The sequence below is a fragment of the Phoca vitulina genome, unplaced genomic scaffold (assembly GCF_004348235.1).
Source record: "Phoca vitulina isolate PV1807 unplaced genomic scaffold, GSC_HSeal_1.0 scaffold8, whole genome shotgun sequence".
NCBI classification, from domain to species: domain Eukaryota; kingdom Metazoa; phylum Chordata; class Mammalia; order Carnivora; family Phocidae; genus Phoca; species Phoca vitulina.
In genome coordinates this window covers 27,154,403-27,182,067 of record NW_022589711.1, presented here as the reverse complement: position 1 = coordinate 27,182,067, position 27,665 = coordinate 27,154,403, and the positions used below count along the sequence as shown (strand labels likewise).

Genomic DNA, 27,665 nt, shown 5'->3' with positions numbered 1-27,665 from the left:
TTTGCTAGAAAATTCCCATTGAGTGAGAGGTTTGGCTCTTCCCTGATAGGACCGTGGATGCCCTTTAATTACAGAATTTTCTAAATACCCAGAGAGAAGACAAACTTGGAATATATTGGAGAACATGTGAATAGTGAATCACTTAGGCTGCCCTTTTAGAAAGAAAGGCACACAGCACCTCTTACATAGATCTTAGGTCTGGGATTGAAAAGTGCCTCATCTCAGGGTGCTTAGGCGGGACAGTCGGTAAAGCGTCCAACTCTTGGTTTCAGCTCATGTCATGACCTCGGGGGTCATAAGATTGAGCCTCATGTCGGGCTCTGTGCTCAGTGCAGAGTGTGCTTGAGATTCTCTCTTCCTCTGCCCCTCTGGCTCATGCTCTTTCTCTCTTTCTAAAGTCAGTAAATAAATCCTTAAAAAAAAGGTGCCGAGAGGAGAAAAGATGGCAGAGGAGTAGGGGACCCTATTCCAACCGGTCCCCTGAATTGAGCTGGGTATCTACCAGGCCACTTTAAATACTCACAAAATCAGCCTGAGATGTAAGAAGATATATCTGGATCTCTGCAAACAGAATATCGCAGGCGGTTGTTTTCGAGGTATGAAGTGGGGAACCATGATTCGGCAGGCAGATATGGGAAGATAAAGGGAACAGAGAGGGAGCCTCTGGGATCCTGTGCCACCGGAGCACAAAAGCCTCCCACACTGGGGACTGGGCACAGATTCGCAGACCTTAGCGACGACAGCGGTGGGGAAAGGACTTTAGGGCAGCCCCCCAGACTGAAACCTGGAGCTGCAGGGGTGCTCGTGCAAACTGGGGGTGGCTCATGGTTTTAGAAGCACAAAGGGCAGAGACGTGCCCGGACCTGAAGCGAGGGCTGGGAGTGCTGCTGAGGGGCGCACAACCCAGGACACTGCAGTTTTTAGCAGCACAGACAGAAACAGAGACAGTGTGGCCTGGAGAGCTCATTGAAGAGCAGACTTCAAGCTCTCTGTTCTGAGACAGGTTTGGATATGGTCACTTCTGCTCTGACTCTCAGAAGAGATGCAGAAAACTGCCAGGGAAAGCTGGCAGGGAAAACCACCAGAGAACAAAAGCCCCCAAAAAACAGTTTTCACTGAGCCCATCCCCTCCCCCCCACAGGGGACAGGGCAACTCTGCCCAAACAGGGTTGCCTGAGTAACAGCGCAGCAGGCCCCTCCCCCAGAAGACAGGCTGGAAGAACAAGAGGCCGACAACCCTAAGGTCCCTATAAAACAGATGCATCTTGCTTGGGTTTTGGTCAATAATTTGGGCTCTGTACATTCGCTCAACCACCCCTCAACAGAATGACTAAGAGGAGGAACCCCCAAAAAAGGAAGGATTTAAAGACTGTGGCCTCTGACACAGAACTAATGGATACGGATATAACCAAGATGTCAGAAATTGACTTCAGAGTAACAATTATCAAGGTGATATCTAGGCTTGAGAAAAATATTAATGACAATATAGAATCTCTAAGGGCAGAAATGAGATCTAATCAGGCCAAACTTAAAAATGCTATGAATGAAATACAGTCTAAACTGGATACTTTGACTGCCAGGGTAAACAAGGCAGAAGAATGAATTATTGAGATAGAGGATAATATGATAGAAATGAAGGAAATTGAGGCAGCATGGGAAAAACAAATTAAAACCCAAGGAATCAAACTGAGACAGATTAGTGACTCAGTGAAATGTTCCAATATCAGAATTAGTGGGATCCCTAAGGGGGTGGAGAGAGAGAGAGAGAGGTCTAGAAGATATATTTGAGCAAATCGTAGCTGAGAACATCCCTAATCTGGGGAAGGAAACAAACATTCGTGTCCTAGAGGCAGAGAGGATCCTTCCCAAGATCAAAGAGAACAGAGCAATACCAGGGCATGTAATAGTAAAATTTGCAAATCTCAGATCCAAGGAAACAATCTTGAAAGTAGCGAGGGGGAAGAGATTTCTTATGTACAGAGGGAGGAACATCAGTATAACGTCAGACCTATCCACAGAGACCTGGCAAGCCAGAAAGGGCTGGCAAGACATATTCAGGGTACTAAATGAGAAGAACATGAAGCCAAGGATACTTTATCCAGCAAGGCTATCATTCAGAATGGATGGAGAGACAAGAAGACCTGCAGAAACTGAAAGAATATGTGACCACTAAGCCGGCCCTGCAAGAAATATTAAGGCGGGGGGGGGGTGTTCTATAAAAGGAGAAAGACCCTAAGAGTGCTATAGAACAGAAATTTACAGAGACAATCTATAGAAACAAGGACTTCACAAGCAACATGATGACAATAAGTTCATATCTTTCAATAATCACTCTCAACATGAATGACCTAAATGCTCCCATAAAATGGCACAGGGTTGCAGATTGGATAAAAAGATAGGACCTATCCATATGCTGTCTAGAAAAGACTCATTTCGAACCTAAAGTTACATCCAGACTGAAAGTGAAGGGATAGGGAACAATTTTTCATGCCAATGGACCTCAAAAGAAAGCTGGGGTAGCAATTTTCATATCAGACAAATTAGATTTTAAGCTAAAGACTGTAGTTAGAGATACAGAAGGACACTATATCATACCAAAAAGGGTCTATCCAACAAGAGGATCTAACAATTGTAAATATCTATGCCCCCAACATGGGAACAGCCAACTACATATGCCAACTGTAACAAAATAAAGAGACATATTGATAATATGCTAATAGGAGACTTCAACACTCCACTCTCAGCAATAGACAGATCATCTAAGCAGAAAATCAACAAAGAAACAAGAGCTTTGAACGACACACTGGACCAGATGGACCTCATAGAAAAATACAGAATATTCCACCTTAAAACAACAGAATACTCATTCTTCTCGAGTGCACATGGAACTTTCTTCAGAATAGACCACATACTGGGTCACAAATCAGGTCTCAACCAATACCAAAAGACTGAGATTATGCCCTGTGTATTCTCAGACCATAATGCTTTAAAACTGGAACTCAATCACAAGAAAAAATTTGGCAGAAATTCAAACACTTGGAAGCTAAAGACCATCCTGCTTAAGAATGTTTGGGTCAACCAGGAAATCAAAGAAGAACTTAAACAACTCATGGAAACCAATGAGAATGAAAACACATTGGACCAAAACCTATGGGATACTATAAAGGCGGTCCTAAGGGGGAAATACATAGCCATCTGAGCCTCACTCAAAAAAATTAAAAAATCCCGAATATACAAATTAACTTTACACCTTAAAGAACTGGAGAAAAAAACAACAATTAAAGCCTAAGCCACGCATAAGAAGAGAAATAATTAAGATTAGAGCAGAGATCAATGAATTAGAAACCAGAAATACAGTAGAGCAGATCAATGAAACTAGAAGCTGGTTCTTTGAAAGAATTAATAAGATCAATAAACCACTGGCCAGACTTATCCAAAAGAAAAGAGAAAGGATCCAAATTAATAAAATTATAAATGAAAGGGGGGAGATCACTACTAACACCAAGGAAATAGAAACAATTAGTAGAAATTATTATCAACAACTATATGCCAATAAATTAAGCAACCTGGAAGAAATGGATGCCTTCCTGGAAACCTATAAACCACCAAGACTGAAACAGGAAGAAATTGACAATCTGAATAGACCAATAACCAGTAACGAGATTGAAGCAGTGATCAAAAACCTCCCAAAAAACAAGAGTCCAGGGACTGATGGATTCCCTTGGGAATTCTACCAAACATTCAAAGAAGAAATAATACCTATTCTCCTGAAGCTGTTTCAAAAAATAGAAACAGAAAGAAAACTTCAAAACTCATTCTATGAGGCCAGAATTACCTTGATCCCAAAACCAGGCAAAGACCCCATCAAAAAGGAGAATTACAGACCAGTATCTCTGATGATTATGGATGCCAAAATTCTCAAGATCCTAGCTAACAGGATCCAACAGTACATTAAAAGGATTATCCATCACGACCAGGTGGGATTTATCCCTGGGATGCAAGGGTGGTTCAGCATTCACAAATCAATGTGATAGAACACATAAATAAGGAAGAAGACAAGAACCACATTGTCCTCTCAATTGATGCAGAAAAAGCATTTGACAAAATACAGCATCCTTTCCTGAGTAAAACTCTTCAGAGTGTAGGGATATGGGGAACATTCCTCAATATCATAAAAACCATCTAAGAAAAGCCCACAGCTAATATCATTCTCAATGGGGAAAAGCTGAGAGCCTTTCCCTTAAGATCAGGAACATGACAAGGATGCCCACTCTCGCCACTATTGTTCAACATAATACTGGAAGTCCTAGCAACAGCAATCAGACAACAAAAAGAAATAAAAGTTATTCAAATTGGCAAAGAAGTCAAACTCTCTCTCTTCTCAGATGACATGACACTTTATGTGGAAAACCCAAAAGACTCCACCCCCAAATTACTAGAACTCATACAGCAATGCAGTAATGTGGCAGGATACAAAATCAATGCACAGAAATCAGTTGCTTTCCTATACACTAACAATGTTACTGTAGGAAGAGAAATTAGGGAATCGAGTCCATTTACAATAGCACCAAAAACCTTAAGATACCTTGGAATAAACCTAACCAAAGAGGTAAAGGATCTATACTCTAGAAACTACAGAACACTTATGAAGGAAATTGAAGAAGACACAAAAAGATGGAAAAACATTCCATGCTTACGGATCGGAAGAATAAAATTGTTAAAATGTCTATGCTGCCCAGAGCAATCTATACTTTCAACGCCATCCTGATCAAAATACCAATTGCATTTTTTAAAGTTCTGGAACAAACAATCTTAAAATTTGTATGGGACCAGAAAAGACCTCGAATCACCAAGGTAATGTTGAAAAAGAAAAACAAAGCTGGAGGCATCACGTTGCCTGATTTCAAGCTATATTACAAAGCTGTGATCACCAAGACAGCATGGTATTAGCACAAAAACAGATACATAGATCAATGGAACAGAATAGAGAGCCCATATATGGACCCTCAACTCTATGGTCAACTAATCTTTGACAATGCAGGAAAAAATATCCAATGGAAAAAAGACAGTCTCTTCAATAATTGGTGCTGGGAAAGTTAGACAGCTACATACAGAAGAATGAAACTGGACCATTCCCTTATACCATACACAAAGATAAACTCAAAATGGGTGAGAGACCTCAATGTGAGACAGTAATCCATCAAAATCCTAGAGGAGAACATAGGCAGTAACCTTTTCGACATCGGCCACAACAACTTCTTTTGAAACACGTCTCCAAAGGCAAGGGAAACAAAAGCGAAAATGAACTTTTGGGACTTCAACAAGGTAAAAAGCTTCTGCACAGCAAAGGAAACAGTCAACAAAACAAAGAGACAACCGACAGAATGGGAGAAGATATTTGCAAATGACACTACAGATAAAGGGCTGGTATCCAAGATCTATAAAGAATTTCTCAAACTCAACACTCAAAAAACAAATAATCAAGTCAAAAAATGGGCAGAAGACATGAACAGACACTTCTCTGAAGAAGACATACAAATGGCTAACAGACACATGAAAAAATGTTCAACATCATTAGCCATCAGGGAAATCCAAATCAAAACCACATTGAGATACCACCTTACACCAGTTAGAATGGCAAAAATTGACAAGAAACAACAAATGTTGGAAAGACTGTGGAGAAAGGGGAACCCTCTTACACTGTTGGTGGGAACGTAAGTTGGTACAGCCAGTTTGGAAAACAGTGTGGAGGTTCCTCAAAAAGTTAAATATAGAGCTACCCTATGACCCAGCAATTGCACTCCTGGGTATTTATCCCAAAGATACAGATGTAGTGAAAAGAAGGGCCATATGCATCCCTATGTTCATAGCAGCAATGTCCACAATAGCCAAACTGTGGAAGGAGCCGAGATGCCCTTCAACAGATGAATGGATAAAGAAGATGTGGTCCATATATACAATGGAATATTACTCAGCCATCAGAAAGGATGAATACCCAACTTTTATATCAACATGGATGGGACTGGAGGAGATTATGCTAAGTGAAATAAGTCAAGCAGAGAAAGTCAATTATCATATGGTTTCACTTATTTGTGGAACATAAGGAATAGCATGGAGGACATTAGGAGAAGGAAGGGAAAAATGAAGGGGAGGAAATCAGAGGGGGAGATGAACCATGAGAGACTATGGACTCCGGGAATCAAACTGAGGGTTTTGCAGCGGGGGGGAGAGGGGATAGGTGAGCCTGGTGATGGGTATTAAGGAGGGCACGTATTGCATGAAGCACTGGGTGTTATATGCAAACAATGAATCATGGAACACTACATCAAAAACTAATGATGTAATGTATGGTGACTAACCTAACATAATAAAATAAAATTTTAAAAAATAAAAATAAATTAAAATTTAAATTTAAAAAAAAGTGCCTCATCTGACCTCCCTTTTCCCAAACAGGAACTACTAGACATACCTTACACTTTCTAATCTTCAATACTTTTAACATAGGATATCTTACACTATAATGCTCCCTTCTTGTTCTCCACCTATTTACCCTTCCAAGTTCAAACCCAAAGTCATTTATTCTGTGAAGTCCTCCTCTCTGATCCCCCAAAAATACTTTATTTATCCCCACATACCTAACACACACTTCCTAGTACTATATTTTTAAATTTTAATTCATGGCTTATCTTCTTAAAAACTGTTAGCTCCTTGAGAAAAAGACTCTTTCTTATAAAACCTTGTGTCCTTTTAAGAAACCACACGTGAAGCTCTACATAAAGGTGTTTTCTAAATGCAATTTTCTATGTATGTAAAGGTCTTTTCTAAATGCAATTTTCTAGGCTAACAGTGTACAGTGAGATGTCCATGTTCATAGACGATGACACTAGGAGAAGGAAGCATAAATTTAAGTGCTAAGAAAGTACTAAATTTGAGTGCACCGTACTGTTTTTGTTTTGTTTTGTTTTTAAACCAAACCATGGTGAGACCAATGCATATAGAATATTTGGAACACCTTGGGTAAAAAGATTTTATGAAAATATTTCCAGTTAGGAAAAAAAGAATCATGAGGTAAAAATTTTTTAGTAGTCTGAATAATATAAAGAACAGTAGCTTTATTTTTAAAGTATAATAAAGTTAAAAAACTTTTTATTAGGAAATATAGTAAAATGATTTGTCTATATGGAAAACAATTATCATTGATGAGTTCCAGAATTCATGTAAAGATTTTTTTCTCTAAACATTTGGGATATTTCAATAGTTTTCAGCCAAAAATAGTAGATAAAAAGTGCAGATTTCTCTACCTATAAAGAAAGGATTTTCTAAACAAGACATAGTACAGTTCAGTCTTTATCTAAATTATTTAAAATCCCTTAATATTAACTAATGATTTACTTTTGTGACACAAGCATGTCTAAGGAATAGGAGAAATAGTTCAATTCAGAGAATCTGGTCATATATATATATATATATATATATATATATATATATATTTAGTTGTGGTCTGTAACTTACCAGCTTTAAAATTCTCTGCATATCTCAAAGTTCATCTGAAAATTAGATTTTTTAATAAATGATCTCTAAGTTTCTCTTCATCAGAAAAGTGTTCTGAAATTTCTAAGATGAGAAGCCTCTGTGATTGTTGAACTACGCTAAGGGGCAATTTGACATTTCTTCAGTAGTTTTTGGACTAAATCAAATCTTTCGAACTTTTAAAGGTGATAGAAAGAAAATGACTCAGGCTAACAGTTTCAAAATCTGCCTGGCTTCTGGCATGTTTGACAGAATTATACTAACCCTAACCCTATCAGAACCCTCTTTTCAACAAAGTATATTTCTTTGCTATCAAACCTTTCTTTATAAGCTCTTTGTAAGCCATATGCATCTCAAAAATATGCTTTGACCTTGACTTCAATTTAACCAACATATTTCATGTTGTGGTCCATTTTAGGTAGAGCCAATAATAGTGGAAGCTATTGCATTGTTAATTTCTGGCTAGTGCTTCATAAATTACTTAGACTACCCCTTTCCTAGGAATGAAAAGAAAGCTATATTCATTAAAGTTTCTCAGGGATTACACTAGCAATCCACCTTTGGCTGTGTATTTCCTGCCTACTTATAGGTTTTTTTTAGTGCCTTTTTTGCTGTGAATGTTCCTCTGGCACTTGAGAAATATAGGATTCATGAAAATTAATAAATCAGATGATAAGGTTTCTATTCAAATGCAATTAATCTGATGCAAATATTACTGCAGATAAGGGTGACAGACCACCTTTTGTTTGACCCTCATGGCAGGGATGTGAGTGAATATTAGCAAATGGTGTGCTGATCAAATAATTAAGATCATTAAAACCTATGTTTATCCTGACACTGATTGCAGACAAGGTACATGCTTTTCACATGTCTTCTTGTTTGTGTTGCTTATTTGTTGCTTATTTTGTATGTCCTCAGTAACAGGAATTATGTATAATTAATATGACTTTTGAACCATATTGTACCAAAATTATAGTTACCATGTATATATGTAAACTCTTAATAATAACAGTTGTTATTATTACACCCTCTAGAGAGGAAGAAGCTATAGAAATTGTTCCCAGACCAACTGCACTGCTAGAAGTATTTTGTAAAGTTATGCAAAGGAGGAGCTTACCAGAGTTATGAGCCCGCTGGTGTATCTATGTCCCAAAGGTGGGCAGTGATATAATTGCATAAAGAACACTATTTAGTCATAGATGACAGACTGATGACATCTCAGCCTATAGATGCTTTCTGTGCCAGTAATTTTACGTGGAAGATTGTCTTTTGCCAAATGTAGAGTAGATAATACAGCTATAATATCCTGTACCTTTAACTCTGCTATAATAGATGTAGAAGCTTGCTCCATATTGTCTTTTTTCCCCCCACACACAGAAAAAAACCACTAGATGCTAATGTTAAAATTAAAACAAAATTCAACTTGAGTAAATCTTAAAGATCATATTGGTTTTATTCAACGATTCATAAATCAGGCGTCATCCAATCTAGTGGATACAAGGGAGCTCTGAGGAGCTGTGCAAACTGAAAGACTTTTATAGGCAGAAGGGAGCAAAAAAGTGGGTTGGTTACTGCAAAATCATTTTCCTTTAGGGGATGGCAGGGTCTTATCAGGCAGATTACTTAACTAGTGCTGATCAGGTGATTCCTGATTGACTGTTTTAAGATTCCATTCTGGGAGAACCAAAACTATAATTAAGTCTTGGTTTGGTGATGTAGGCTTTAGCATAAGTGACTCCATTTTGGCCCCATTCTCTTGTTTTTAACACTAAGAATAAAAGAATGGCCCAGTAGGAGAGAAGTAAAAGCTACATGAATATTTGAAATAGCACATCCAAGGCACTTTAGTAGAGATATGTGCAATGCACACTGGTAGCACAAAGGAGGGAAAAACTAACTTTCTTTAGCTTTGGGGGAGGGTCTCAGAACAAGAGGATATAGTTGAGAAAGTTCTTTCAGATGAGTAGAAATTTCCCAGACAGTTGAGTAGAGTGATAGTAACAAATGAGACATGAAACAGTATGAAACAGCAGGGTTAGAGAACACCAAGGAAAAATTAGAGGGCCTATTATGCTACTCAGTAATTTGGGGCTTTATGCTCTAGGCAATAGAAAGCCCCAGATGCTGTCTTAAAGCAAAGGAATAGTATGATCATGGTCACCTCTTAGTACGGTCACTCCCACTGAAACATACAGAGTCATGCCAATTAAAGGTAAAATGAGTGGTTTGGAGAGTCTTGTTATAATCGAAGCCTGAACTAAAGTTGGGGAAGAGAGTGAAAGGAAGGGACTAATTTGAAAGGCTCAGGAGGAAGAATGGCCACATAACACTTACATTAAATGAGATGTATTTATTTATTTATTTTGCACTTTACCTAGGCACTTTATTAGATCCTAGGGATACAACTAACTTGAACAGACATAGAACACGTGGCCTAACAGGTAAGACAGAACATTAAACAAACGTTTCTAGTAGGAGATAAGTGCTATGATAGGATGGCAGGGGTTGCTATGGAGCAAAGCACAGGGTCTCCAAACCTAGACAGGAGATTAGGGAATGCTTTCCAGGACAGATAAAATCTAAACTGAGATCTAAGAAGAGAAGTAAAGGAGGTTAGAGGGGAGCTTTTCAGGAAGAGAGGAGAGTATTGAAAAGGTCTTGAGGTAAGAAATGGTAAAATAAGAGAGAAAACCTGAAGGAAATATGTGGAGAGATGAGAAAAGGCAAGAGAAGTAATCAGAGGCCAGAACATGGAAGGTCCTGAAGCAAAGTTAAAGAGTTCTGCATTCATCTGAAGGGCAATGTCGAGCCATTTTAATCACAGAAATAACATATATGTCTGTATTTTAAGAAAATCACCCTGGATGTGATATAGAGAAGTCACAGCTAGAAAGGGCCAGCCCTGATGTTTTCTATGTCACTTTGTTTGTCTTCTTTGGTTAAAGGCTTTTCCTCCTACTAATGTACATAATTCATTAAGGCAGAGAAAACATCTTTTTTGTGCATTACTGTATTTCTATGCAGATATTAAACAATTTTTTAATAACACAATAAACGAATGAATAAATGGATTAGAAACAGGATGTTATTATAGGATTCCACAAAATTAATGCAGGGTTTTTTGTTTTTTGTTTTAAAGATTTTTTTTATTTATTCATTTGAGACACAGAGATACAGAGAGAGAGAGAGAGAGTGCATGAACAGGGGGAGAGGCAGAGGGAGAAGCAGGCTCCCTGCCGAGCCAGGAGCTGGACACGGGGCTCGATCCCAGCACCCTGGGATCATGACCTGAGCCGAAGGCAGACGCCTAACGCCTGATCCACCCAGGCGCCCCAATGCAGGAGTTTTGACAAGAGTAGAGATAGTGGACATAAACATAATTGGACAAATTCAGGAGATATTTAGAAGTAAAACTGACAGGTCATTGAAAGTGATGTGAATAAAGTTATGAAGAGGCAGGAACAATTCCTAGTTTCCTGCTTCCAAAACTAGGATGACAATGACGTCTTTGTCAAGTGTATCCACTTAACCATCTAACTTTTATTTTTCATAATTCTCCTGTCCTCAGCTTCATGCTCTTCACTATTTCTTCGCAAATTATTCCTCAGACTGCCCTGCACAATTAGCCATCTTCATATTGGAATCTATTTCCCTTGAGTTCCTCAAAATCAGATTTAAAGCTCACACTTTCACAGATTTGAACAAAGAAAAAAAAAGTGATAAAAAATTAGGAAACCGTTTATAAGCTAGGCAAGAAGAGATCACATAGCTGAAGCTTAAATGTAAAATAAGATGAAACTGAGTGACCATCATCATTAAAAATTATGGTTGAGGATGAATTATGGGTCAGATATTGGATAGAGATAATTAAAGAACTGTATTCTTCTATTCCAAAGAGAGGACATTTATGTCCCATAATGCATATGTGTATAAAGAATATACAGCAATATAAGTGCCAAATGAGAGGTAAAGAGAATATGGTCTACCTGAACCCAATTGTTGGACATATTCCTATGTAGTGGGATGCAGGGAAAGTTGAAGAAGGGACTTGGGAAGCTCCAGATGTCTTAAATCTCTTCTCAATATAGCTTTGGATCCCTGTTAATGACTATATCAATCCCTGTCTTGTGGGTTTTTCCATCAGAATAATATGATGTACCCCAAGTTCAAGGTATTTGCTCCATTCTGCAGCTGGCAATCTTCCTGAGCAGACATAACTAATACCCGACAGCTGAATGTATTTGGATTGGTATTCAAAAATATTCATAGTGCCAAATGTGAGAAGCACCAATATTCCTACCACTCATCAAATGGGCAAATTAGTTATTTAATTTTCCCAGCCCTCAGAATCTCTGTATCCTCATATCCTCTTTGCCAAAAAAGTGATAACAGAAAAAGTGAGATAAAATCAGAACATGTCATCAGGCATATAGAAACTAGACTATCAGCATTAATATTGCTCTCTAGTTTGACATGTTCACCTTAATGAAAATACCAGAACAGCAAGCAGTTTTCTTCCTGTCTTCTGGGGAAATAAAATGCAGCAGAATCCTAATGCTTTTAATATGATCTATACACTTTGCATAGTCTAAAGTGTCATGGGAGAAATGAATGAGAGAGATAAAAGAATTGCAAAAACAAAAACCAAAAAGAAATGACATGATAGGTGATGTAGTAGTCAAAAAAGGGGATGTGAAGGGAAGAAAAACAAGATCCCTAAGAAAGAAACCATACATACGTGTCTGCAGATCTCTTTTCCACATGAAACTGGTGTGTGTGTGTGTGTGTGGTGTTAGTGTGGTTGGTGTGTGTCTTTTTGTTGCTTTTTTCTGTTTTTTTTATTTTGTTTTGTTTTTAGTGTTAATGAAGAAATAGCCAGCAGCCTTTTCATCCTACTAAAGATACTCTCCAAGCAGTAAGGTAAATATATAAAGAAGAAAAGAGAACTAAATGTGCCTTTTATAGAAGCAAAAAATTCCAGAAGGGGAGAGAAGGGAGGTAGCAACAATGAACAAATCAAAAACTATCAAAAGGCATTGAGGTGGGACTGAGAAAGGAGGATACAAAGAAGTGATACTGGAGAAATTCAAATGGCCTAAAGTGGAACAGAATTTAAAATTCAAGCAATGTAAGAATTCAACAACAACAAAAAAATGAATGTAGTAATTAGATGGAAATGAGGGCTCTTATATCTAGGTGTCTTGCTATATGCTTACTGTTACTTTTCAAGGCAGACATTTTATGAAATTAAAATAAATAAAGAACCTTAATCAGACCCACTTTTGCATATTAAAAGATGAAACTTTTTCAGGTTGACTTTCACAACAGACTGCCAACTAATTCCTGTTACCATTATGGAAATGTATAGAGGAAATGTATAGAGGTCTCCCACCCAGATAGTCCCCCAGAAAGTGGGTCTTTATAACAGAATGTGGTGAGTACAGCAACAGAACAGGCTTATTGGAAAAGCAAGGGGGGAAACGGAGTAGCTAACTCAGTTTCCAAAGCAAACCTGAACCCAAACAACTGAGTTAACATGTTAAAATAAAACTGCCTTTGCATGTCTGAGTAAATAAAATAAGAAAAATCAGCAAGTAACTCACTCTAATTTTTGAAGAAACTTTGTTCTCAGCTTCCTTAAAGGCAATAAAGCATGGAATTAACAATGAAACTGTCAGAAAAATAGTAGATGTCCACATCAAAGCTATGTTTGAGGAAGAATGGCAGGGTAAAGAGGAAGGATCATAGAGAAGACCAAACCTGGGTTTGAATCCCAGCTCTTTTCTTATTCATTGTGTATATTTTAAGTGGTAACTTATCTGAGACATTTCTCCTTTTACAGAACTAAGACAGTAATACCTATTTATACAAGGGTGTTTTAACATGTGAATATAAATAATTTGTTCAGTCAATAAACACTTTCATTGTGTTGATGAGATAGAATAAGCTAACTACTGTCACAAGTGTTGTTGGTTCAGGGGTGAACAAGCAGAGATGATCCCTGACCTCATGAAACATTCTAGTAGATAATATAATATATACATACATGCTCAATAAATTCCAACTAGTATTTTATTTGTTAAAGGAATAAGAAATGAACTCAGGGTAATAGGAAAGAAAATCTTATAAACATAAACTACCACGTGCACGTAGGTGGGTCTTTGCTAAATTGAAAACAAATGTGGATGATTTGGCATAAACTGTACTATTTTGACACGGTACAGACATGTTTGACAGAGTAAGAAAGCTAGCCAATGAAAGAGGTAGATGAAAAAAACATGCCTGGATTTATGTGTATATGTGGCTTCTGTAAAACCTCATCCCAGTCGCCCCATTACATATTCAACAAGATTTCCTAAATTGAAAAATCAGATACACATTGTGTTACTGCTCCCCTACAGACTCACTTTGAGTATCAAGAGAGTTTTCAGTATTATAAAAACAAAATCGAATACCTCTCTGGGTTGGTGAATAGGCTGCATATTTAGCTCATTGTAGTAGTAGAAAATTGACTTATTCAAAAAGGATCTCACAGTCCATGCTCCTCATGGTGCTAAGTCTAAGGAAAATTCCTTCTCCCATTGCATAACTAAGGAAGCTGCCAAAAGTGAAGACCTTGAAATTGAGAGTAGTCTTCCTTCTGTTTTCAGAAGTCTCTGGCATTTAACTCCAGCTTCTTGGGATGCTGTTTTGTTGACAGGTAATGCCCCAGAATAATTACTTCACCCAGAAGAAGAGCCTTTGCCAAAAGCCTGTGTAAATGCTACAAGCTTTCTGTCTTCTTTTCCAAGATTTTGTTTAGGTTGTTACTATCGCAGTGACAGCTCTGTTGAGCTAGCCTCCAGTTCCATAGGCTGTCTCTAAGCTGAGGCATTAGAAGAGCTCCCAAGGAAGCATTGCTCAATGCTGAGGAAATTAAAAATGCTATTAGTCTAGAAATCTCAACAGCAGCAGCCCTATCTCCATGCAGGATCCAACAAAAGCCCGAATAGAATTTCTCACTGAGATTCCAAGAGCATGCCTGCATTTCCATGGTATTGTGAAGAGCTGCAATGAAGAAATTTCAAGGAGCAAAGGCTAAACAAGAATTCTCTATGGAAATGAAATAAAGAAAGAGGTCAAGTGGAGTTAAGAAGGCAAAGAGAATGAGATTTCTTTGTAGGGATGCATTTCTATGATAATTGGAAGAGTCTCTTCTCTGACATTTGTAGGAAAAAAAGCTATATGATGACTATAGATATGTTGGCATTCAATTCAGTAAATGATACACCAAAAATGAAACAAAACAGTAGTCAGTTGTTTATTAGAGTTATAGGTGGGGTATTTTTCTTATTTTTTCTTTGGTATTTTCTCTTTTTTCTAAGAGATGTATGTTGATGTATACATTTGGTCAATAAAAAATATATTTTTTAAAAATAAGATCAAGGGCTCCTAGGTGGCTCAGTTGGTTAAGCGACTGCCTTCGGCTCAGGTCATGATCCTGGAGTCCCAGAATCGAGTCCCACATCGGGCTCCCTGCTCAGCAGGGAGTCTGCTTCTCCCTCTGACCCTCCACCCTCTTGTGCTCTCTCTCTTTCATTCTCTCTCTCAAATAAACAAATAAAATCTTTAAAAAATAATAATAATAATAAAATAAAAATAAGATCAAATGGTAGGCATCATGAGTTCTCTGTGTTCCATGACCACAAGTCAGGTATCTCTGCTCGATCAGCCCCTTGTGATACAATTCTTTACAACTGACCCACTAAATCCATATTAAACTCAGGACCTCGTTATCCCTACATATGAAGGAGGCAGGGCTGCAAAAATCATAGCAATCACTAACCTAGGATAATAAAAAGAGAGTGATCTATTTCATAGCAGGATGGGGGCTATGTCTTGGAACCCAAAATCCAAGAAAAGCAGTGAACTTGAAATGGGATTGGAACTAGTAACTGGAACAGTTATTCTCTCAAATCTCTCTGGGGTTGTTGGTCTTTCTATTCTGCCTTTTTCTACACATGCTTCATTCACTCTTTCTGCAAAGAAGGTTCTTCCATTTTACTGTTCACATAGTGGAAAATTGCTGTCCTTTTCCAATTGGTTCCTTTAGGCCTCATACTAGACCCAAGGGATAAATAGAGAGGCTATGGTGACTTGAGTTTAAGCACTGGCCCCTTTTCATTATACTCAGATTTTTTTTTTTTTTGACAGTAAATTTTGCTCAATGGTCTCCACTAGTGACAAATGCTTGAAACCTACTACTCCATAACATGCTGCCCCTATTAAAAAAAAAAAAAAAAACAGTCAAATTTGGCCACTACTCTGAGGCTTCTGTGGCTAAGCAAAAACTTGAACTAGGACTTTACCCATTTCCTATGTTCTGGAGCTAATGAGCCTAACAGGCTCATCTTTCCACTCTCCAAAATGGTCATTTGACAATCCCTCCTTGTCTTCTTCTCTTAAAATTTCTAACACTTCTTCAAATAACTTAAAAACATATACAATCAGATGAGAACTACCTCCAATTCCCACCACCAAACATAGCTATTCTATCTTTCTTTATATTACAATAGATGAAATTTCCATACATTTATCTCATGCAAAACTCTGTAGCTATACTTTATATCTACATTGCCCAATACAGTAGCCTCTAGTTTTATGTAGCTATTGAGCAATGTGACCAATCAAAATTGATATGTGCTATAAATATAAATTGCACACCAAATTTCAGACTTATTATGATACAAGGAATGAAAAATATCTCAATAATTTTATATTAACATATATTGAAATAATATTTTGATATTTTGGGTTAAATATATTGTTAAAATTAATTTCACTTATTTCTTTTTAGAAATTTAATGTGGCTACTAAAAAGTTTTTAAATTACATACATGGCTCACATTATTTTATTTTATTTTTTTTTGGACAGTGTTGCTCCATATCCTATCCCTACTTGCCTACCCAATATCCTCACCTCTGCCATTATTCCCCTCTCTTTCCAACAGTATCAGTTTGCCCCTCATTCCTGGATCATTCTCATTATCATACAAGTTTATTTTTTATTCTAATTTTTAAAATAAGAACCTCTTTTGATTTTTCTCTGCATTTCTCTGTAACTCAAAATTCCTCAAAAGATTTCTTTATCTATAATTACTATCACCATTTCTCTCCTCCTATTTTCTCTTAAAGACCATTCCAGTCGGGCTTACCTCTGTTCAGGTCACTATGGCATTCATCTTGAGGAATCATATGGTTGGTTCTACTCTTCTTATTCAATCTCTTGGCAGTACTTGATATGATTGACCACTCACCTCTTGTAATATACTTTTCCCTAGTCTGACTATATAATACCTCCCAGTGGCCTTTGCTGGCTTCTCCTTTTCTTCTGCACTAAAATGTTTCAGCGACCGAGAGCACAATCCTAGACACTTTTATCTAGCCTCCCTCACATAAACTTCACTCACTCATCTGTTCCTGCTCTTGGCTTTAAATATTATCTCTATGCTGGTAACTTCATTATTTATTTCTGGACCCAAGATGCATCAGTGAACTCCAAATCCATAAATCTAGTTGTCTCCTCAATCTTTACACTTGGATTGTGAATAGGCAGCCTAAGCCTTCGCACAACTAAAATCTACTTCTTGACATTCATCTGTTCCTCTTTCATCCTTTACAATCTCAATTATGGCATCATATTGACCCAAATGCTCAGGCCACAGACCTACAGTCTATCAGTCACCATCCCCACATCCAATGTGTTCTCCTAGTCACTTTTCAGCATCTTCACTACAGCCCAGCCACTCTCATGCCTCCCAGATTATTACAAAACCTTCTTCCTCCCTTGCCCCACTTCAATTCTTCTTGCTCAAAGTATATACACTGTCCTTTTTAAACTCAAATGAGTTCATATCACCCTTCTGTTTGCAACTCCTTAATATCTTTGCAATCACAATTGCAAAATAATCCAACTGCCTTAACATGGCCTATTAGGTTGTATAGTATATGACTTTGGTAATATCTCTGATCTAATTTTTCATAGTATTCATCATCTTTTGCCAGGCCCCCAGCTATTCTGAACCTCTTTCTACCTCTAGAACACACCAAGTATGTTCCTGTCTCAGGAAACTTGCTGTTTCTTCCTCTTAGAATGTTCCTTGCCCAAATGTTTGCATAAGTTGGCCTTTTCTTATTGTCTGGGTCTCAGCTCAGTTATACCATTGTAAAAGAAAAGTTCCCCGATTACTCTAGATCATGTGTTATCTCTTCCACACCCATAATCCCTTTCTATTCCATTACTTTATTTTCTTCATTGTATCTGAAATTTCTCTCCCATTAGAATATAAGCCCTTTGAGGAGAAACTTTGTTTCTATTCACTATTGCATGGTCTATGCTCAGAAGAGTACCAAGATCCCACAAAGACTGATGAATGAAGACATCAATGAATACATGAATGGACAATACAATGAAAAGAGACAGGAAAATAATGAACTGTTCTACAATTGTTCTCATAATATGTGAAGAATGCCAATTCCCCCAAGGCTCATACTGAATTTACTGAAGACACTATACTTAGGGAAATCATATCAAGTTTATTTAGCATGAGATGCCAAAAAAAAAAAAAAATGGAATAATCTAGTAAAACTGAGGTCTTCTATTACCTGCAGCTTCTCCCTCATATCATCCCAAAAGTCAGAATCCTGGCTTTTTGCTGAACTGTGTAGTTTGATGATAGATGTGGCCAAAACAAGGCAGAGAATTCACCAGGTGCAAATCAACATAGCATTCAATTGATTTTTTGCTCTGAATATCAGAAATTTCAGAATTTAGGATAGTTTATAGGTAGATAGAGTTTTCATGAGAGATTTTTATATTTGCAATGCTATACCCTTCCTTTTGGAGGTGGTAAACTGCCTTTCCCATAAGACTCAGTCTTACTGTATGCCAAGAAAATATGGGAGACAATTTATTAAGTGTTTCAGCATCCATAAGTAAAATCATTCCCCTGCTTTGAAGAAGAAATTTTCACTGTCATTAATATTCCACATTTTTTTCTCACTGTCTGATAAATTTCTGTCAAGTTACATTTGGTAGTAAGGCACACAAACTCACTTAACTTAGGAATGGGAAAATGTATCAGAATACCAGAAATGTAGCCAAGCCTCCCAAAGAACGTAATCATTGGGAACCAAAATTACATTCTCCAATTCTCTATTTCTTTTGTCAAGCCTCTGCTAGTCTCCTCTCTTTCAACAATGACTTTTCCCCTGATTCTTCAATTAACATAGCAGAGACTAGCCACATAGGTTCCCTGCTCTTTATCAACCTGCAATGTAAGTACCAACAAAGACTAAATCAATCTGACTTCAAATTCCAAGATCCTGGAAAAGGAAATGGGTTGTCTGAGTTCGGATCATGACTAGAAGTCTGGTACAATGGCTATATTATGGAGTCACCTGGTCCACTGTCTACTTAGCAGTTGTTTTGGTTGCAGAGTTTTTAAAAAAGAGTAAATGCAGATTCTTTAAGAAGCCAGGGTGGAGACAGAGAGGTGGCAAAGAGTAAACTTTTTTGGATGTCTAGTGTAAAACCAAAAATGGAGAAAACCTAACTTCTATTGACTGCTTACTACTTCCCTAGAACACATCAGTTATCAGGGACTATGTATCTCTACTTGCCAAATAAAATCCCCAGTGCCAAGCACTGCACATCACATATAGGAATCCCAATAAATGTGTTTCATAAATGAGTGAATGGAAAACAATTGTCACACAGGAGATATGGAGAAATTATAGAAAATTATAAGCCAGAAGTGAAGGGGAAGAATCATGGAGCTGTGTCTTAAAGAATGGATAAACATTTAATAGATATTGGGGTCTGCAAGCTTGCAAAGATAATGTAGTAGAAAAATTTGCAAAGTATGCAAATAATCCTTGAATTATTAAATAACCTATGCTTTATTTATTAAGGAATAGGGAGCCACTGTGGAAGCTAATGCAAATCAAACTATTATAATCTCCTAATTGTTCTCTGAGTCTCATCTCTCCAATCTTCTAGGACATCACTAGAATGATGATTATAGATGTAATGGAGATGGGCAAGATACCAAAATGAGATGTGGAAATTGCTAATGATAAATTTCACATTATTGACACTAATATTTTCCAAATACTTTCCATCTGTACAGCTTTTAACCTTTATCCATAATGTTTTCATATTTTTCTCTTTTTACCTTAAGCATAAGATTAATGGAAATTTTTTAGCCTACATTAATAGGATAAGAAATGGTATTGCATCTTTGTTAACAGGTCAGATATATTTACAACTGTGTTTATCATTGGACAGCACTGAGGAGCTCAGAGATAAGCTGTAGGCTTTCTGGGGTGTTTATACATATCACAGAGGAAGGTAAAATGAACAGCCTATCGTTTGCTCCTCAAACAAATGAAACCATGATAAACCAACACTTAGAGATGTGCCTGCCTCTTAAAAAGGTAACACATCTTTTAAAGCTATTTAATCTACTAGTAATGTTGTTTGATTTCAAAAGGCATATTAAAATAAAGTGGATGTCCTTGATTTTTCTATTTACAGTGGTGAATCTATTTAGATTTTGAATGACATAATTCCTTAAATTTAAATCTCTAAAGCTGGGTTCCATTATTTATAATTATTAAACATATACCCTTAATGCATTTCTAGGAAAACTTAATTTATATTTTTCCATTTTACCTTTATAATCATTCTTTAGGGAATATAAGTTTGACAAAAATATATTGTTCAACCAAAAAAAAATAGGCATTATCAAAACTAGTTTAAAAATATACTCCCTGCCCTTAAGTTGCTTCTGGGGGAAACGGCCATGGAATCAGAAAATTGTCAGAGAATACAATGAGAATTAAACTGCAAGTTAGTAAGGATGTTCCATGAGCCCTTAATGTACACTGGGAGGGTCCTACCCCAGCAAAGTAGGTAGAAATCAGCCTGATTCTTTAATAATAAGAACAAGGCAGCCAGGCAAAAAGGATAAGATATGCTCCTGGGAAAGATGGAGTCAAGAGCTCTGTGCAAATATTGTGTCCATTTGACAAATAATCAATAGATGGATTTAAGCACATAGTAACTCCAGGATTGGAAGTCCTATTTCCTCTGTACTGATTCATTTACTTTCCACCATCTTTCACTATATCCCTTATACAAAGGGATTTTGTGATTACACAAAACAATTGGAAGATTGAAATTATCTGATGACTATAACCTATGGAGCTCATTAAAATCTGAAATAAAAATGGATACTTTTGACTCTTTTAGCATTTTGGTATCAGGTTTATTAATGTTTAAGCACTGTGTGTTATCTCATTTAATTTCACAAAAATGTCAGGAGAAATGCACTGTTTTCTTCATTTTATAAATAATAAAAATGAAGCAGAGAAAAAGTTTAAGAAAATTGCCCAAGATTTCACAGTTAATAAAACAGCAGGGCTAGTATCTAAATTCAGGCAGTTTAACTCCATTAGCTGTGCATTTTAATGGTACACAATACTGACTACCAGACTCATCTTAACATTACTATAACTAGATTTGTGGAACAAACAGGCAATGAACTGATACATATTTCTTAAATGATATGTCATTTGTGTTTTTTCCATGCATCTTATATTGTCAGATAATAACGTAAATGTTTGTTCATGTTTGAAAAGTTGCTGGACGAATAAATCCTGAAATAAAGACTACCATAGAAAGGGCACACTGTATGCTTGTGAACTTAGACCCCAAATGAACATCGAGGGCAAACTTAGTGAAAGCGTTGGACTTTAAACTAAGGAAAGAAGTTCTTTAAATATACAGGATAAAAGTTCAATTTACTAATAAGGAAAAGAAAATTGGATTTCTATTAGGGTTCTCAACAAAAATATTTTTAAGGAAAGAAAAATATAAGTCAACATTTTATATCCAGCTAATCTGTCCTTCAAGTATAAAGACTACAGACAGTTATTAACATATAAAATCTTAAGAATGTTGATCCCAAGAGACTTATCTATGAAATAAAATAAAAAATAAGCTGTAGACAGCTATAGAATAATTTCAGAGGAGTCAACCTAAGATTTGCAGTTTAACACTAAATATATTTAGCTATAATACCACTATTAGAAGGTGTAGATTATTGTGACAAAATAATATTAAGAAACACAGGGTCTGAACATATAGAAATAATGTAATTAATAAAAATGGGAGGAAAAGGAAAAAATAAAATCCATAGGCAATGAAGCATGCTGACAGACTCACAGGTATCATCTGTGAGTAGAAGTTGTCGCTTGTAACTAACAAACAAGTAGAATAAATTAAGTACAGTTAATATCATACATATTAGAGCAAAAAATATATTAATAATATAAAATTGGAAGGTAGAAGACAGGAAGGAGTAAAGAGACAAATTCCTTTATTGCTTGTGGTGGAACTAAGAAAGATTTCAAAGAGGAGATATTAATAGAAGCATACCACGGAACTAAGAAAGATTTCAAAGAGGAGATATTAATAGAAGCATACCACTATAAAGAAATGTAAGTCTTCCTAAGTTCCAGAAACAAAACAAAAACAGTAAAATAATCATGTAGTGAAAAATTCAGTATATATAACAGAAAAACACGCAACCACTGACACCAAATACAAATAGACAATTTATGTTAATAAGCAGAAAAGATGAAATAAAGATTACTTACTGATGAAACTAAGATTTTTCATATTGGTTATAACCAGAGTTGGATTTTTATGTTTACAAGAGGCCCACATAAACCAAATTTATTCACAAAGCAAATATGAAAAGAATTAGGAAAAAGAATATACCACACAAATGCAAATAACATATTCTGATAAAATGCAGTCTTAATGTCAAACAAGATAATATTCAGGACCAAAATTACTAACTGCAACAATGAAGAACGCTTCATAATGCTATTAAGATCTCCATAGCAAATTTATAGCAATAACTTTAATAAAGCAAAAACTACAAAAAATAAAAGAAGTAACAGAGATGTACACTAATCACTAATAAGAGATTTTAACACAGTTCTCAGATCTAGATAGATCAAGAGGACAAAAATACTATTAAGGATATAGAACACCTAAGAAAGACACACAATATGTAAGCCTAATAAATAAATTGAATTGTTTCTTATGGAAAAATGTATCTTTTTTCCAAGCACACATGTAATTATATAATTATGAAAAACTACCCAATATTAGCTCAAAAAAACTTAAAATTTTCAAGAAAATAGAAATGCAAATAAGATACTCTAATCATAATTAATGAAATTGGAAATAATTAGTCAAAAAAAGAAGGGACGGCAACTCTTTTCAGAAACTACAATTAAATATCTGTGCATTAAGTCTATTGTGGAGAGGCCAGCTTTCCCCTGAGGTCTGACAGATGGTGACATAGAAAGATCATGAATTCACCTCCTCCCAGAGACACACTGAGTCTACAACTACATATGGAACCATTTCCTCTTAAAAAAAAATTAAAGACTGGCTAAGTAATGAGTACACGTTGGGTAAAGAAGAAAAAGTGGGTAGGAGAGGCTGGGAAACAATCTCAGTAGTGGTGACTCACAACTGGAAGGGAACTCAAACCCCAGAGCTTCTCCCTAAGGAGCAAAGGTTTCAAACCCCACATCAACTCCCCCAACTTTTAAGACGTGAGCCTGAGAGATGAACTCCCAAATATCTAATTTTGAAAACCAACAGGGCTGTCATCCCAAGACCCATAGGATGGTAGTGATCTAAGAAATGCCTCTTAAAGGACCTGTGTGCTTGGACTCACCCTCTCAGGGACCAGCTCACCTGCTTATATTAAAATCTCAGCCATAGGGACAGACACATTTTTTTTTTTTTTTTTTTTTTTTTTTAGAGAAAGAGTGGGTAGAGGGGCAGAGGGAGAGGGAGAGAGAACATCTTAAGCAGGCTCCACACTCAGTGTGGAGCCCAAGCATGGGGCTGGATCTTTGATCCTAAGATCATGACCTGAGCTGAAATCGAGTCCAGTTCTTAACCAACTAAGCCACCCAGGCTCCACAGGCACATATTTTAACACACACAGACACACACAGACAGACACACACACACAAACACACACACACCCCTAGGAACCTGCAGGAACCCTCTCCAGGGATGGAGACTGGTGGACACTTGTCTTTGCACTCTCCCTTTGATGTGTTCCAAAGTACCAGTGTCTCCCAGAAGGGAACATTTACACAACATATCTGATGCCCCAATTTTTGCAGCTGCCGCCCAGGGGATGCCTCTTGATTGCCTGGCTCTAGAGGGAAGGGGAGCTTGCATATTATTACAAGAGACTGTAATAATCAGTGTCACCCAGGAGCTCATACCCCTGTCTAGTGCCATGATTTTTTTTGAATGATGCCATGGCACACCTCTACATTGCCTGGTTCTAGTGGGCAGTAGGGTTAACTTCTGCTCATGGGTCCCACAGGACTATAATCAGAGGGGACTGGCTTTAGGGTTCTTTACAATCGGTGACACTTAACATGTGGAACTTTATAAAAACAGTGGGTTCTGCTCTAAGAGAGCTGGGAAGGAGATAGGAAACTGAGTCCCCACCCTTAAAGAGATAGCACAACAAACAGCTCCATGGAGGTACAGCATAGAAGCAGTAGTTTGAAAAATGTCTGGCATATATGGGAAGGAGATTTATTTAATAATCTCAGAGTGTGTGAATTTTGGGAGACATCAGGAACAAAAGAGTAGGAGGGTGCCATTTTCATTCCCTACTGCCCACCTAGATACACAGACACCTGTGAAAACCAGTTCAGTGCCAACGCTCTCCACCTAGCTTGCTAGTAGTATGAACTGTCCCCTTGTTCTATTGACATGCCCCCTACAGCCAAGCCTTGGTTCCAGGTCCTCTCCCACAGCAGACCTGCACAAACCTTGCTAAAACCATGTGCCCCACCCCCACGTTCTCCTGCAGAGCTTCCTGCTCCAATGCGATCTTGACCAGAACCCATCCAAAGTGGTGCTGCAAGCGTGACAGTATGCAAGCAGCCCAGATAGTGTCCAGCACCACTCCAAAGTGACTCCTGCCTTGGGGAGAGGGAAAAATAATCACACACACCAGTCCAAGTGCAGCCCCAGCAGTGGGCTGGGGGCAGACATTTGATCTGACTGCAGATCCTACCCACCAATAAAAACTTCCCAGGAGACGACACAGGGGAAGTGCCCTGCAGTTCTATGCTATTGCAGCTCTGGCAAAAGTCTGGTCTCACTGAAGTCAAGCCTAAGGCAGCCCCAGACTCATCCACTAACAACGTAGGGGTCAAATCCTGCCCACAGTAGGCAAAGAAAGTCATTGCAGGTGACTGGACTGAAGGCAAGGGTGGCTTCACCACAATAGGGTACATGCAACACACATAAAAGATACCACTGAAGCACCAGGTTTTGGTTAATAGGAGACATTGCTTTGCAGGGCCCTATAGGACCTCTTCTTCATAAGGCCACTATTTTCAAGAGCAGGAGATGAAGCTGACTTTCTTAATACATAGAAACAGACTCAGAGAATTAGATAAAATGAGCGGACAGCGGAAAATGTCCCAAATGAAAAAACAGGACAAAATCACATCAAGAGACCTAAATGAAATGGAGATAAGTAATATGCCTGAGAGAATTTAAAGTAATGGTCATTAAGAGAGACAGGAAGATGGTGATGGAGTTGCAAAACCCAAGGCTCACCTCATCCCACAAATACAACCAGATAACTATCAAATCATCTCAAATACCCCAGAAATCAACCTGAGGACTAGAAGAACAAACTCCACAACTAAAGGGAGAGAAGAGGCCACATCAAAGAAGGTAGGAAGTATGGAGATGTGGTTTAGGGGAGAAACAGATCCTGGCTGCTATGGAGGGGAGGGAGCCATGGTTGCAGAGAAGGGTGAGAGAGAGGAACATATAGGGGAATGCACAAGGAAAATGTTTCCTCATAGCCATTGGCTTGGAAAATGAGAGGGGCTGAATTTTGTGAGTTCTTGCAACTAGCAGGATTTAAGCCTGGAGTTTTAAAGGTCAGCAGGCTTGGCTGGGATAGAGCCTGGAAGGCACTGTGCTGCTCTTGGAGAGAAGGCAGGCAAACAACCCAGGGGCAGACAGTGTGGAAACAGCGATCTGAAGAGCATCTGGGGCACAAAGTGGGGAGATTATTTGCTCTTCTTGGAACATGTCCCTGAGAGGCAGCATTCACAGAGAGACTTCTCTAGGAACAGGAGAGGAAACCTGAAGCCAAGAAGACTGATGCTTGTGGAAAGGTTAAGAAGGGTAACCTCAAGGCTAAAACACCAAAGAAGAGGAAGACCACTGCATCAGAAACCCTGTCCTAGACAGAGGAATTGGCAGATATTCCTGATCAGCTATGTATTTCAGAAAGGCCAGGTACAAGAGGGAGTATTCAGCAGCTAAATCCAGGGTTGAAAAGAAAAAGGAGAAAGTTCTTGCTACTGTCACAAAACCAGTTGGTGGTGACAAGAAGGTGGTACAAGAGTGGTTAAACTTCACACAATGCCTAGGTATTATCCTACTGAAGATGTGCCTTGAAAGCTGTTGAGCCATGGCAAAAAAACTTTTCAGTCAGCATGTGAGCAAACTGTGAGCTACATCACTCCTGGGACCATTTTGATCATCCTCACTGGGTGCCACAGAGGCAAGAGTGGGGTTTTCCTGAAACAACTAAGTAGGGGCTTGCTACTTGTGATGGGCCCTCAACTGAGTTCCTCTGCATAGAACACACCAGAAATTTGTCATTACCACCTCCATCAAAATTGATATCAGCAGTGTGAAAATCTCCAAACATCTCACTGATACTTGCTTCAAGAAGAAGCTGAATAAATCCAGACACCAGGAAGGTGAGATTTCAACACAGAGAAATACGAGATTACAGAGCAGTGCAAGGTTGATCAGAAAGCTATGGACTCACAAATGGTGCCCCAAATCAAAGCTGTTCCTCAGCTTCAGGGCTACCACTGCTCTGTGTTTTCTCTCACAAATGGAATTTATCCTACAAATTGGTGTTCTGAATTTCTTACAGAGAACTTAATTAAATAACTGATCTATTTTAAAAAAAGGGAGAGAGATGAAGAATGCAATAAATGAGGTTAGAAACATGCTCAATGCAATGAACAGCAGGCTGGAAGAAGCAGAGGAACAAATCAAACAACTAGAAGACAAATGGAGAGCAATGAAGCTGAACCAAAGAGAGGAAGAATTATGCTAAATGAGAAGAGACTGAGGGAACTCAGTGACTCCATCAAATGTAATAACATTCATACCATAAGAGTCCCAGAAGAAGAGAGAGAAAAGGGGGGTAGAAAATTTATTTGAAGAAATAATAGCTGAAAACTTCCCTAATCTGGGGAAGGAAACAGACATCCAAATCCAGAAGGCACAGAGAACTTCCATCAAAATCAACAAAAGCAGGCCCACACCAAGACATATTGCAATTAAATTTACAAAATATAGTGATAAAGAAAAAATCTTAAAAGAAGCAAGACAAAAGAAGTCATTAACTTATAAAGGAAAATCCATAAGTTTAGTAGGAGATTTTTCAGCAGAAATTTGTTAAGCCAGAAGAGAGGGGCATGATATATTCAAAATGCTGAATGGGAAAATGTGCAGCCAAGAATACTCTATGCTGCAAGGCTATCATTCAGAATAGAAGGAGAGACAAAGTTTCCCAGACAAACAAAAACTAAGGGAGTTCATGACCACTAAACCAGCCCTGCAAGAAACCAAAAGTGATGGTATAAAGGTAGAGAACACAAAAGCAGTAAAAATGAATATTTCTGTAAAATACCAGTAAAAAAACTCACAAAAAAAGGAACAAAATAAAATAACATATACCCAAAACATGGAGAAGAGAGGAGAAAAGAATGGGCTCACATTTAAATGACCATCAACTTAATATAGACTGCTATATGCATAAGAGGTTATATACAAACTTAATGGTAACCATATATCAAAACCACTAATAAACATGAAAGAATGAAGAGAAAGAAATCCAAATATTTCACTAAACAAAATCAGCAAAACATGAGAGAAAGACAAGATCAGAAGAAACCTCCAGAAACAACTATAAAAAGTAATAAAA

At 37.6% G+C, this 27,665-nt stretch overlaps 1 pseudogene; it reads left to right on the top strand.

The window, feature by feature from the left end:
* The first annotated feature begins 1,326 nt into the window (after positions 1 to 1,326).
* LOC116633654 lies at positions 1,327 to 26,623 on the top strand (annotated as a pseudogene).
* The last annotated feature ends 1,042 nt before the right edge of the window (positions 26,624 to 27,665 follow it).